At 36.1% G+C, this 14,412-nt stretch overlaps 1 long non-coding RNA gene across 1 annotated transcript in view; it reads left to right on the top strand.

The window, feature by feature from the left end:
- Positions 1 to 14,412, top strand: part of LOC309662215 — a 284,000-nt gene that overhangs the window by 81,494 nt on the left and 188,094 nt on the right. The window contains exon 3 of the long non-coding RNA XR_014264588.1: positions 1,549 to 10,878. This is a non-coding gene — a long non-coding RNA (uncharacterized lncRNA). The remainder of the gene's footprint in view (positions 1 to 1,548; positions 10,879 to 14,412) is intronic.

Here is a 14,412-nt window from a genome sequence, read left to right as displayed (position 1 = left end):
AGTTGTTACATAAAGTCTGATCCTACTTGGCCCTTTTGAGGTAAGAATATATAAAATCTTAGTTTTAAAAACAGTATTTTAGGGGCTTCCCTGGTGGCGCAGTGGTTGAGAATCTGCCTGCCAATGCAGGAGACACGGGTTCGACCCCTAGTCTGGGAGGATCCCACATGCTGCAGAGCAAGTAGGCCCGTGAGCCACAATTACTGAGCCTGCGCGTCTGGGGCCTGTGCTCCACAACAAGAGAGGCTGCGATAATGAGAGGCCCATGCACCGCGATGAAGAGTGGCCCCCACTTGCCGCAACTAGAGAAAGCCCTTGCACAGAAACGAAGACCCAACACAGCCATAAGTAAGTAAATAAATAAATAAATAAAAATTAAAAAATAAACAGTATTTTAACATGCATAAGACATAACTGCTGTAATAGGAACATGTTCTCCTGTGTAAGATGGCATCATCTTTTAGGATTTAACTTGTGATATGTAACTTTGCTTGGACAAGGATACTCATAAAAAGAGTGCCTTTCTTAATTTTCAGATTTGGAGATGCCTTGTGGCCATTTTTAAATGGTTTACTCACTGTGGATTCAAAACTAGGGAAAGTCTTATTTCTTGTTTCTTTCAATAATTTTAGCAAACATCTGCTAAGAGCTCCCAGGGGTATATTTTGCACAGAACTGAAAAATGACTGCTGGTAATGCTAAGAGCCTGCTACTTTCGGAATATGTAACTCAGCTAATATGCATTACAATTTAATAAATCCATGAATGGATATTACATGGAGATTGTAGACCAGCTGTTCCCTGCTAAAACAAGCCAGAGGAACAGGGGTTGTAGCTAGAGGGATTCAGGTTCAATATAAGGAAGTTGAAGAAGTTGCTGGTGAGATTTTTGAGTGCACTATGAAGATCCTTACTCAGAAGGTTGAATGTTGTCACTGCTAGCCTGTGATTTCCAAGTCTTGCAAGTTAAAAAAAGAACAAAAATATCTATTTGTATTTTAAACTTAGATGAAAATTGTTGTATTTACTGAAACAAGTTCTCAAGCAGTACTGAAAATAAGGAGGAAAATCTCCTTTCAAAATTTCTAGAGTTAAAATAGAACCTGTTCACCCTCTCTGTCTCTGTCTTAACATAGCAAAAACTGAATCCCTGAAGATTGTAGAAGTGATTTCAGGCCTTGTACCAATCCTCTACCATCACAATTTTCTCACTGGACTTTTCAATAAATTCCCTGTCCGTTACACTGACAACAAGAGTCAGACCTGGAGTAAGACTGAAGCAACAAGGTTCCTTCAATTTAGACAGTAATCTTCTGATGTCGAATGCTTTCTTGTTTAGTGTCTCATTTAATCTTCCCAACAATCCTACAAAACAGGCATAGTTGCCTCCATTTCCTGATAAGAAAAGTGAGAATCATGGGAGGACCTGTGCAAAATTACCTGCTTTGTAAGTGACAAAGCCAGGGGTAAAACCAGTTTTAAATCCTAGCTAAGGGCTCTTTATCATATCTCAGTAATTTTGATGTACTCATTATTTTTTTTTTCCAGGGCGCTCCACCTTCTAACAATGTGGCTGATTTGTTTGGAATGAGCCTCCATATACACCCTTCTAAGAAACTGAAACAAGTTCTCAAGCAGTACTGAAAATAAGGAGGAAAATTTCTTTTCAAAATTTCTAGAGTTAAAATAAAACCTGTTCACCCTCTTTGTCTCTGTCTTAACATAGCAAAAACTGAATCCCTGCAGATTGTAGAAGTGATTTCAGGCCTTGTACCAAGCCTCTACCATCACAATTTTCTCACTGGACTTTTCAATAAATTCCCTGTCCGTTACACTGACAACCAGAGTCAGACCTGGAGTAAGACTGAAGCAACAAGGTTCCTTCAGTTTCAAAGAAAGGACTCAGACTGGAGCTTTCCAGAAAGCACCCTTGATGCAGAACATTCCTACTTATCCATTCACCATAAGCATTGACAGTCTGGCTTTTCCACTCATCAGTTGTGTGGCAAGTTATTTAATATCTGTATGTCTCGGTTTCCTCATCAGTATAAATGTAAATAATAATAGTACCTACCTCAAAGGGCTGTTGTGAAGGAAAACTAATTTAACACCTAATTTGCCTGGAGCAAACTGTGCTTGGAACAAAATATGTGGAGTGGAAACGTTGGCTAAAATCACAAATTTGCCATCAATCTAGATGCCAAACTTGGCTTCCAAACATGTGACAAGATAGCTAAATAATTTTATAAAAATCATCTATAAATATACCTCTTTTTAAGGTGCTGGAAGAATGCAGGGATGAATAAAAAGTAATATCCAAGAGGTTTGTCATTCAGTGGAGGAGATATAGAATATATGTACATTTCTATAGTCCAAGGCACAATAAATAATGTAAGACCAGAGCACAAAGGAAGCAGACATTCTTAATAGCTGGAAGAATCTGATAAGATTTGTAGGCATGGTGAAACTTTGAATATCTTACTTGCCTGGAGTCTTCACAGTACCTGACTCAGTGGCAGCTGCATAGCAGGTGCTCAGTGGATATATAAGGACTGACTGAGTGTGGTAGGTAGAGGTCAGAGGTTTGGGGAAAGCTTCTTTGGAGGGGAAAGAGTATAAACCAAACACGGAGGCATGGAAAGGATCCAGTTAGGAAGTCCATGACTGGTGGATTCATACGTTGGGGGTCAGCGATGAAGCAATCATCAACATAGATTTAGTTTTAGATATTGGACAGTCTTGAATGACATTCTAGAGATTTAAATTATATGTGATACCAATGGAGACAAACAGAACATCAGATAGTTCCAAGAAGGATCTGGTGTGATTGGATATGAACTATAGGAACATGCCTTTTATGATTTTGAGGAATGTTAGGACAGTGATCTTATTAACTATATTAACAAGACCACAGCCACTCCTCTCATAAGGTTGCCCATGTTGTGAGTTAAAAGTTATTAGTTGAAATTTTTGTCCTCAACACCTAAGGACTCTAGTAAGATGGGCTTAGCAAGTGGCATGTAGACAAGAAAGAGCGTCTTTGCTATCCCTAAGCCTAGATCGTAACCTGGGGGCTGTGCTCCTGCTGTCCTCGAGAAAGGACAGAAACTTTTGAGATTAGTGGACTGAAATATATATGAAAGAGAATTGATGAGTAAGGCAACTAGATGACTCAATCTCCCCCATGTGGGAGAAGTCTCGGGCTACTTTGCCATTCCTGGTCCATAAAAGGAGAAAGCAAAAGAATGAGCCATGCCAATGTGTGTGATCATTAATCCACAGTGACCCTGCTCATTAGTAAATGCAGCCCAGGCACATGCCTGAAATCTGACTCATTAAATGAGTGTTCTTCCTCCTGGAGAGAAGAAAAGAAGGTTCAGGGGAAAGTAGGTGTTTGTCTTTTCAGAATCCTACCTGGAATATGACTTAAAGAGAACTGTTAGAGACAGAGAGAATTTGAGCAAGGTCAGTGTCGTGAGGAAAGAGAGTTTGATTTCAAAGACTTCAAAGAATCTGATCTGATGTTGGGTTGAGAGATACAGAGGCATTGAAGATGATTATCATTTTGCCATCTCTTGTGACTGGGAGGATGGCGTTGCTGCCATTAACTGAAATAAGCAATGAAGAGGCCAGGATGATTTCTCTTCTTTTGCAGTTTTCCTGTAGCTTAAAACAAAACATATCAGCTTGTACCCGGAGACTACCTTAAGGCTGAGAAGAGCTATAAGTTAATTAACAAGTAATATTACAGTGTTAGGAGAAAGGAAAGGATGAAATTACCTTTTTTTCCTTTTTCTAGAGAATAAGGAATAGCAAAGTAGAATTCTTCAGGAGGCAGATAGACTCAGTGTCCTGAAACAAATGGCTGCTTGTTTGACATCCTTTTTGTGTCTCAGAGGATCTCAAGAAACATCTAAGAGGTGCTGAAAGCTTTTAGAAGGATTATGTAAAAAAATTTGTGAAAGAAGGCAGTCATAGAAATTACTCTCTAGGCAATATTTTCATAGTTGAACAGAGAGCCTTTGCTTTTGGAACTGTTTAGGTATATGAAAGAAAAGAAGAGACTCCTCTTTAAAGCCAACAATGGTATTTTAAAAAGAAGGGCAGGAACAACATAATGATTCTAGGCTCATGAAGAAAGACACACATATGTAACTTAGTATTTGCCCTAATATCACTGAAGGGAACTGGTGAGGGGCCTAGGATAGACAACTGAGATAAGAAGTGCTGAAATGTAGTTAATAGTCCAGGTTAATATTTGGGGGAGACAAGAAAAATCTTATGACAGAAAAGGGGCTCAAACTCAGTAACTGCTAACATGTCATGCCATTTAAGAGAACACGCAAATGAATGAGGATCAACTCCCAACAAAGATTGGAAGGCCCAAGAGCTGGAGACTTAGGCAACTGTCAGAGGCAAGAATAGACAATGTCCAAGATCCAAGATGGTAGTTTGAGCCACGGGGACAATTGTAATAGTAGGGCTGGAACTTTGGCCAGTGGCTGGGGGAAAACTGTAGGAACCCACTTTAGTAGTAGGAAGAAGGACCGTGGTAAGTTAGAGTGTTTTCATTTGGGTTCTTTTTAGGACAAGAGTCAGTTCTCAGGATGGGTTATTTTGAGTCCTTATGCAAGAATGAGTAAGCTCTTCATGTACATATATGGAATGATCTCTCAGAATAAAACAAAAGAAATACAGAGCACTTGGTATAGTATGCTAGCAATTGTGTAAAATAAAAGGTGTATGGCTATATATATCTAATCTATCTTAGAACTTCTGGAAGGATACACAAGAATTTGCAATAGTGATTTTTTGGTAAGTGGTAATGAAGAACTGAGGAAAAGAAAAAAGGAATGGAAAGAAGACTTTAACTTATACCTACAAATTGTTATATGACCTTGGAAAAATTAAAGATATATGTTTTAAAAAGAGTGCTGCTTGGGGATTTCATGTGAGACTAAACAAGATTACATGTTTTGGGAAGGGTAGAGAATGAGGTGATAGTCATCTCACATGATGGAAGGAAATGTTTTGTTTTAATAAGTTGTTTCAAATATTTATCATCCATAATTTAATGTGTTTAATGTGTAAGTTAGAAACTTTAACTCATAGAAATCCAATGTGTGAAGTGAGTCCAGATTAGAGATGAATTTCCTTGGAGAATAGAAATCAATCAAAACACCTACTTTGGGGGCTTCACAGATCTCTGACTCTTTCTTGCTATCTTCAGCAGTATAATTAACAATCAGGGGCAAACCTAAGGGATGAACAAACTTCTTGTATGCGAAATTGTGAAGTAAACTCCATGTGGCAATAGCTGAGTGTTACAGCTCTTCCTACTTGCAGGTATTTTTGTTTGTTTGTCTTTTTTAGTTGGTGTCAGCAATGTTTTGGTCTTAAAAACACTGACGAATCAACTCACTAAATGAACCAAACCCAACAAAACAAACCAGAAAAGAGAGACAAAGATGATGGTGATGAAGAGAAACACTTGTATTTCACAGTTCTGCTCAGGACTAGTTTTTCTTGAAACAGTTTTCCATTAAGTCACACAGCAGCTTATGATACCAATTCGTGGTTCATTAAAAACCTTTCTCCTGCCTGGAGCTCTCTTTGCAGTCAGTGGGAACACAAATGGAAAGAGATTTTAGAGTGATGGTGTGTGGGTTCTTACTGTGAGTGAAATCCCATTCAGGATGACTGAAGGATTGATTTATGCAAGTTATGGATGCAGTATTGACTCTAAATAGGTGTTGGGTTCAACTTTGGGAAGAACTGGAAAACCTGTGGGAGAATAGATTTATATTCAGGTGTTACTATGTCAAGGCAATGCTTTTAAGTTATGGCCAACCAAAATGTTCTAACAGTGTGCAAAGAAATAATTTAGTTAAGTAATTATAAAGAAAATGTTAAAAACAAAGATTTTTAGATTTAATCCTGTTTCTGGGATTTCCTCATTTTATTTTCATCCTCTACAACCTCAGTGCCTCAGTTCTTATCGTTTCGGAAATGGGGAGATCAATGCTGCTTCACGAGGTTACTAGAACAAACAACTTAAGAAATAGGTTTGGGGGATTGAGAGGTACCATCTTCCAGTTACAAAATAAATGAGTCACAGGTATGAAATGTACAGTGTGGCGAATATAGTCAATAATAATGTAGTATCTTTGTATGGTGACAAAAGGTAACTAGACTTATCCTAGTGATCATTTTGAAGTGTATAGAAATATCAAATCACTTTGTGATTGAACTAACATAGTGTTGTCGGTCAATTATACTTCAAAAACAAACAAACAAAAAAAATAGAAAAAGAGATCAAATTTGTGATTACCAGAGGCAGGGGTGGGGAGAGGGGGAATCGGATGAAGGTGGTCAAAAGGAACAAACTTGCAGTGATGATAAGATAAATAAGTACTATAAATTCAATGTACGACCTGAATAATATAATTAACATGGCTGTGTATGTATGAAAGTTGTTCAAAGAATAATCATGAGTTCTCCTCATAAGTAAAATATATATTGTTTCTTTTTCTTTTATTATGTATCTATATGAGTTGCTGGATGTTCACTAAACTTACTGCAGTAACCATTTCACAATGTATGTAAGTCAAATAATTATGCTGTACACCTTAAACTTATACAGACCTGTCTGTCAATTATATCTCAATAAGATTGGAAGAAAAAAAGCAATGTTATTGCAGTCATTCTGCAAGGATGAAATATTAAAATTTTGGAAAAATTATATCAATGCAAAAAAGATTGTCGATTGGATTTATTGATAACTCTGATATTTCACCTGTTCTTTTGGGTTATGTTCCTTTGACGTATCAATAGTTTACTTAGCTGCTCTTTTGGAGATGTTCTGATCGAAAATTGAACCAACATTTCTTTCCTTATTCATATAAATTCTTCTTTCAGTTTTTAAACGTCTCTTCTTTGATCTAAAGCTTTTTTGGAGGCTTTTATTTCTTCTAGAATGTAAGCTAGAATCACGGAGAAGAATTTTCTGCAGTACTCTAGTCTTGTTTATAATAGCAAGTTCTTTAAAACTTTCATAACTGATGTTTCCAAGGGTTCACAATTAAATATTAATACATTGGGGTTGAACTACAAAACACCAATTTCTGGAGGAAAGAGTCAAACAGTCAACAAACCAACAAATGGTGAGAGCTAGTAAATACTCTGAGATTCTAGATATTTATCATTGGTGTTTGGTAATTGTGATTTATTGGGGAAAGTTACAATTCTCTGAGTTCATCAGGCTTTCACTTCTGTATTGTGGCCCAGGCTTACTGCATTTGTTTGTAATGTAAATCATGTCTGGATACCAAAGACTACAGACCTGCTAACTTTAAGCTTTTGATTTTTTTTTTTTTTTGTATTCTTTGTGTTTCCTTATTAGGAAATCTTGATGCTATGCTCTAATGCATATTATTTTCTTAAAAGAAATGTTATCCAGAAATATTATTTGATATAAGGGTTACTAGAAGACAGGTGAGCTTCAAATTTATGGCATTTGACATCTCTTTTTTAAAAAACAAAACAAAACAAAACTCTTCTTGGTGTCATTTTGGATCAGAATCACCTACTCAAAGACTGTTGTTTCTTGAAATCCTGACAATAAGCAGTTTATTAGCTCATATTGTGGATAGTTAAAAAATTAGCGTACTAAATATTGCTTTAAGTTACAGGTTACTGTCTCCCTTCTTTTATGAAATCCCCTCAGAATGCTTTGCTCTTAAATCTTTACTTGCTAGGTTCCTTCCTGTCATTCAAAGTTCACATCAAATGTCATTTCCTCAAGTAGGAAATGATGTCTAAAGCTCTAATGCTTTCTAAAGTGGTCCCCTGCCATTACTCTCTATCACATTACCTTATTTTATGTCAATATCTGAAATCATCTTACCTGTTTCCTTTTTATTGTCTGTATCCTCTTAGTAGGAGAAACCTTTGTGAGGGCCAAGATCCTGCCCTTCTTGTTTTCAGCTGTATCCTCAGAGCTATATCCTCAGTTTGGGACTCAGGATGTAATAGACACTCAATAAATACTTAAAAAAATTCAATAAACAAATTAAATTGGAGTTACCAAGAGCTTTTTCCCCCTGCAGTTTACTATGTGTATAATCTTGAGCACATTCTTTAATCTCATTCATCTTATTTCTTTCTTTGTAGAATATTGAGTTGAGGAGCATGACTTAAAAGGTTGCTTTAAGGTTGAAAAGCATGACAGCTTTAACTTTGAAAATTCCATTTAATTAGTGTAGTTTAATGTCAAGAAAGCCCTTTGCATTGGGTTACTCTACTAGCAGACATCTGTAATATTTTAGCCAAATTATTGTTTTCCTTGGATTTTGAGAGGAAATTTTCCTACCTTATATTTTTTCCTCTCTTGGATACTTCCTTTCTGCTATAACATTGACTTGACATCATGGCATAGAAGAAAAAAGACCACTGTTTAAAAGGACACCTATCATCTCTGGCTGTGCTCTGTCAGGACTTGATCAAATCTGCCTTAGTGTTACTGAAGTTAAGCTCAAGAGATGTTACTGAATCTCCAGTTCACTCTGAGTGATCAGGGGTCTTTGAAAGGACTCAATATCTACTCTTCATTTTTTCCACAGTTCAAATCCAAAGCCCAGATTTCAAGTGACTAAGACAAACAGATGACAACTGGCTTTTTTCGCCTCCTATATTTGATCACACTAGGTATTCTTATGATATATTTTAATAACCCTATTTAAAATAAGATAAGAAATCTGATCCTTCTTATTCTCTTTTCATGTTAATTTTCTCCTTGGTACTTACCAATTTATCAGCATCTGATATCACACACACACACACACACACACACACACACATACACCCCTTATTTATTTATCTTCATTTTGTTTTTCTTCAGTAGATTGGAAGCTCCACATGAGAAAATTTTTCTATTTTTGCCTGTTTTGCTCCCTGTGTGTCTATGGTGTGTCACATGGTAGAAATATAATAAATATTTGTTGAATGAGCAAATGAATATTTACATATATAATTTCTAGATACTTTTTTTTCATTAAATCTATTATCAGAAAAGCAGGACCAATATTTGCCTATGATTTCTCATTAAAAAAATCAGTCACTATTTTGGAACTTAATTTTGTCATTGATTAGTGTTCACTGTATGTGTTAAACACTACAATTTTTCCTTTGGAATGGGAATTGAGAAAAAGTCCATAAGAAGATATTCAAATTAGCTTGCATGCAAAAAGTCAACCTTACGAGATTCTGATGAATAGAAAAGAGAGCATTTTAAAAAAAAAGGTTTCCATGGGTACATAGTTTAATGATCTCACACAAAATGCTTCCTATTTTTTAAATCTTCATTAAAGAAGAAGAGAGAAATTTTGTTTATTCTTTTGATCACCATACTTCTTTGTTTCTAGACTATGAAGTAGGAGGAAAAGGTTTGTTTTTTACATGAGTTAAAATTTCCATAAATTTCATTTTTTTTCAGGATAATTTGAGCTTTTTGAGTGCCAAGCACCCCATTTCTTTCTCATACTTAACTAGATTAATCTCAGGAGGGAAAACATGTTGAACAGCATTTTCTTCTTTCCAGTAAATCAAATTAAGGGTTGTTCAACATGTCAAGCAGGATGGGGGAGCTCTGTGAAGTGTTTTTTCCCAGAAGAGCAGGCATCCACTATTCATAAGACTCTAGCAAGCAGAACAACAAAGAGAACTAAATAGCAAATTGCCAGGACTTAATAAAAATCTGAATGATCTTTCCTTCTTAAAGGAAAAGGGTCACTGATCCAAAGCATGCTATTGACACGAACAAGAAAGAAAAATGAATACATGGACTTGGAAGAGTGAATTTTAGGTTAGTTAAACTGAACCCACCTGTTGTCCCCAGTTATTTTATTTTTCAAAAAGTGAACCCAAAGTGTTAGAAATCCCAGATTATAGAAAGATCTTTTTTTGGAGTTAAATGAACCAAAAGCATAATTTCCCCTTCTGAAACACATCCCAACCATTCAATTTCTCACTATTCATTCATACATTCTAGGGGCCTATTGTCTATGAGACAGACCAACCTGGAAATAATTACAGTGGTATGACAAATGTCCTAATAAAAATGTGGACAATGTACAGAGAAGGATTTGGTTAACGCTGCCTGCAGAATTTAGACAAAGCTTTTGTCAGAGAGTGACATTTGGACCACGTTTTAAAGAATAAGGAGGATTTTTCCAGCAGGACAACGTGGAAGGAACATATTGACCAAAAGGAGATGGCTTTTTCAAAGCAATCAGTATGAAAAAGAGCAAACAAAAAATGTGTAAGTCCTTGCTTGTTTCACAAAAAGGCTTGTTCATTTTCCTGAATGCTAATATTACTTTTTTTTTTTTTTAACAATTATATACGTGCTTTTCATGTCTAGCCCAACAAAGTCTCCAATAACCAAATTTAGATGACTAAAACCAGAGTGTCAGGGAGACATATTTTTAAAGGGAATCATTTGTTTAAATCACTATGGTGAAGAAATGTGTTCACTGGTCAGTTAAATAGCCTAGATGCTCTGCAAGCATTTCCAGGATAGCTATTCATAATGATTGGTCCTCTTGTGGGTAAAATGCTGCCGTTTCCCCATTGCTGGTGATGGAATGTCTTGATTAATATCTTTCACTATTCTTCGTTCTCCCTCCTGGGTGTTTTGGCCATGACTTCATGGGAATTGAACCGTTGCTTGGTAGAAATATTTGTAGAGTTGTTAGGACAGCTCATACACTCCTTGAAACAGATGTTTGTTTGCTCCCATTACTCCTTCGGCCCTCTTGCCTCCTTTCTTAGCTGCCTCGCCTTTTTCCCATCACCTTCTTCCTGTCCCCTCAAAAGGAGGTAAGACTTGTCCAAGCTATGATCTCTCTACTCATTTTTCTTAATCCTTATCATTTACTCCATACTGTAGATGTTATAAAATTAAATAAATATCCCAAATCTGATTATTCTTGCTTATACTTTAAGTAAATGTACAATTATTGGAATTTTAAGGTTGTAATAGAAGTATTTTTGGAAATATTAATAATGCTTTCTATTTTATGATAAAATATTTTCTATTATGTTATGATAATATTAAATTTGATTTAATTAATCTTTATGAACTGGTATAGCATCATGAAAAATTATTATAATATTTAATAAAGTAGAATATTAGTCTTTACATATAGCTCTTAAGTGTATACATACACATGGGTGATGAAAAGAATAAAAATCTTATTGCACAGAATCTTTTATTTTTCTGTTTATGATACTTGTCACATCTAAATATAAATTATGATAATTATTACTTACGTCAATAAGCATTAAGCTCCATAAATGAAACATTCATCTTTTCACTTTTCTTACACATGCCTAAAATATATGAAACAAAGTACAGCCAACATATTAATCGCCCATTTAGCCAAGAAAGGAAAAATAAAACTTTCTCAAAATATAAACAAAGATTTTTTAAAAGTCTTTATGTTTTAAAAACTAATAGATATCGATAATATTTAAGATGGGGGGTTTAAGTGATCACCTTTTGTATCTATAGTTAAACATGATTTAATGAGAGTCATTGGTTTGGAATGCATGGTTACATTAAGGGGCATTGTTCAGTTGGAAAAAGATTGAATTATCCTGTAAACACGACTTTTGTGGGATGCAATTTAATCTCAAGTGTTGTCATTTCCACAGAATTATTAGTTTTTGATATCACATGATGATAGTTAACACTTACTTTGTATAGGCATCATTCTAAGTGTTTTATATTTATCTGCTTATTTGATAATCAGAACTGCCCTATGGAGAAGGCACTGTGGACCATCCTTGTTTAGTAGATAAGGAAACTGAGGCACTCAGTGGTTAAGGTCCAGGCCACATAGCTAGTGAGGAACTTCTGGCTTTAGATCTCTGCAGTTTGTGCTAGTAACCACTGAACTCTATTTTTTTAAATAATTAGGTGTCCTGTTGGACTACTCCTTCTACTAAATTAGCTGTGTATTAAATGTTTGAGGAACATTTAATGAGTGACTGAAGATTATATATATATAATCATGATCAATCAAAAGTGAAGAAGGTAGGCCTGGAGAGTAGCACATAAAACACTTGATTAGCTATGTCACTTTCTGTAAATGTGATTTCTCTGGTCTTGGTTTCTTCAACTATAACATAGGAATCATTATATACTTTTTGCCAGGTGATCTTTAAGAGTCCATAGACTAACTTAAGGTTAAGTATTTGTAATCTGCAAAGAAACTTTTGTGAATCAAAAATGATCACAAAACACAAGGCATTTGCATCCTGCTTCTGCTGCACTTAAAATGTGCTTGTCTTTGTTGTTTCTATTCTTGTTGATAGCAGAAGTCAGTGAAAACCCTAATGTTCAAGTTAAGATGAAATGATTTTAAAAACTTGGAGATCCTCAGGAGTTGCTGAGTAATGACTGAATTTATATTTTCTAAAATCAATTAGACTATAATAAATATTTTGGCTTTTAGGCTCAAATAATTGATTTGACTCATTTCTATTTATGAAACATTTTATTGTTATGTACTTGATAACTACAGAAAATTTGAAAGGTCTACCACTAACAGTTTGACCAGAAGGTGAATTGTTGTGGTGACAATTCAAAGAATCTCATTTAAACACTTATTTAATGACCAGTATCTGTCTGACCTTTTTTATTGAGTACTGTGACATAAAGATACGTAGAATGAGTTAACTCCCTCAAGAGTTAAGCATGATTGCAGAAAACCATTTAAGTTTTTTATAACTTGCAATGGGGTAAGTGTGATGATAGGTGAGTGCTTTCATAGGAAAGAGGAGAGTCTTCAAAACAGTCTTCCCAGAGATTTAGAGAAGAATAAGGCTTAGCATGGGAAGGGTGGGGTGGAAAACTGTCCTGTTGAAGGACTCAGCATATACAACAAAATGGACACAAGAACGCTCATGTCGGTTCAAGAGACTGAAGTATTTAGTATGCCTGGAATGAGGGATTCGTATGAAGGAGTAAGAAGAGACAAAATTAGAGGTAGAGGCAGGTCTGGATCATTTAGAGCCTTGGGCACTTATCTAGACTGTTAGAACTTGATCATGAAAACTGTGGGAAGCCACTGAAGGACTTATAACATTACCAGATTTTCAATTTGGGAATATCACTCTGATGGTACAGTAAAGGAAAGCCAGCCATCCTGGAGGTAGAAGTGGAGAGAAGCAATTTGTGCTAATCCAGGTGAATTGTGATGAGGGCTGGAGAGAAGGATGGATAGAAGAGTTGTGAAAGATGAAATCCTTTTGATTTGGTGACTGATTGATTAAAGGTGGGGGAGGATTGAAAGGGTATAGTCTTGAATGGTTCCTTTGATTCTAGTCTGGCAACTGGGAATGGATGGTGGGATCACTAAGATAGAGGACACAAAACGTGAGAAGTGGGCATATTCAGGAAGATTGAGTTGTTTGTGTCTAGAATTCAAGGTTGTAGCTTGGGATTTAGATATATGTTTGAGAGTATTTTCTGGCATATTTGATTAACCTTCAACTAGGCAAGGAGAAGAGGTCCCCTGAAACATTAGATGTGTCTCTCTTAACCCCCTTTTGTCTCAAGTGGACATTCCCCTTGAGTCACACTTCTGATCTTTCTAGGGCATTTAATATCAGCTGTATTTTCCCTTGAGGATAGAATCAGATTCCCAAGGCAACAATTTTCTAATTCTAAAAGACTGATCTCTTCTTTGTGGAGATATGCTTCACTGGCCAATTATAGACAGGGTTTCAGGTAAGAGGACTTTAGTTGTTCGTCTTAATTGGTACCATAAATGGAATCAGAAGCAGTTTAGATATAATATAATTAATGTGGGGTGGGCATAAGGCAGAAGCAGAGTTCTGTGTTGCCTGTTCTTAGAGACAAGCAGAGGAGACACCAGAATTTGGATAGACCAACGTGGTGGCCATGGAGTTGCATTTCTCATCTGTCCCATCAAGAAAATTGCTGTGAGGAACAGAGCTGCCTACCTAACAATCTCCAGTTACCACAACTTTGGGCTCCATAGGGGCATTCACACCATGGCCAATGACTAAGCATGGCAGTAGTGCTAGATATAGCAGTCCTGCCATAAATGGGAGTCCATTCATGGACATTCTTTGCTCACGAGCTTCTTATTAACCTGACCAAGACATTTTCAAAGCTTCACTATAGTCTGAGACTTTTTTATCCAATTCTCTTCCCACTCTTCTTGCACAAATGTCTGACCTGCACTGTGGTTGGAAAGCTCCTCCTGTCTATTCCTGCTTCCTTTATCTGAATTCTTCATAGGCCTTTCTCGCAATAAAGCTCTTACACATCTAATCCCATCTTGGCATCTATTTCTCAGAGGACCCGAACCCAGTTATGGG

The sequence above is a fragment of the Balaenoptera physalus genome (assembly GCF_965194825.1).
Source record: "Balaenoptera physalus genome assembly, chromosome: 6".
Classification (NCBI taxonomy): Eukaryota; Metazoa; Chordata; class Mammalia; order Artiodactyla; family Balaenopteridae; genus Balaenoptera; species Balaenoptera physalus.
Note: the sequence above shows the minus strand (reverse complement) of the source record. Positions and strands in the feature narration are given on the sequence as shown.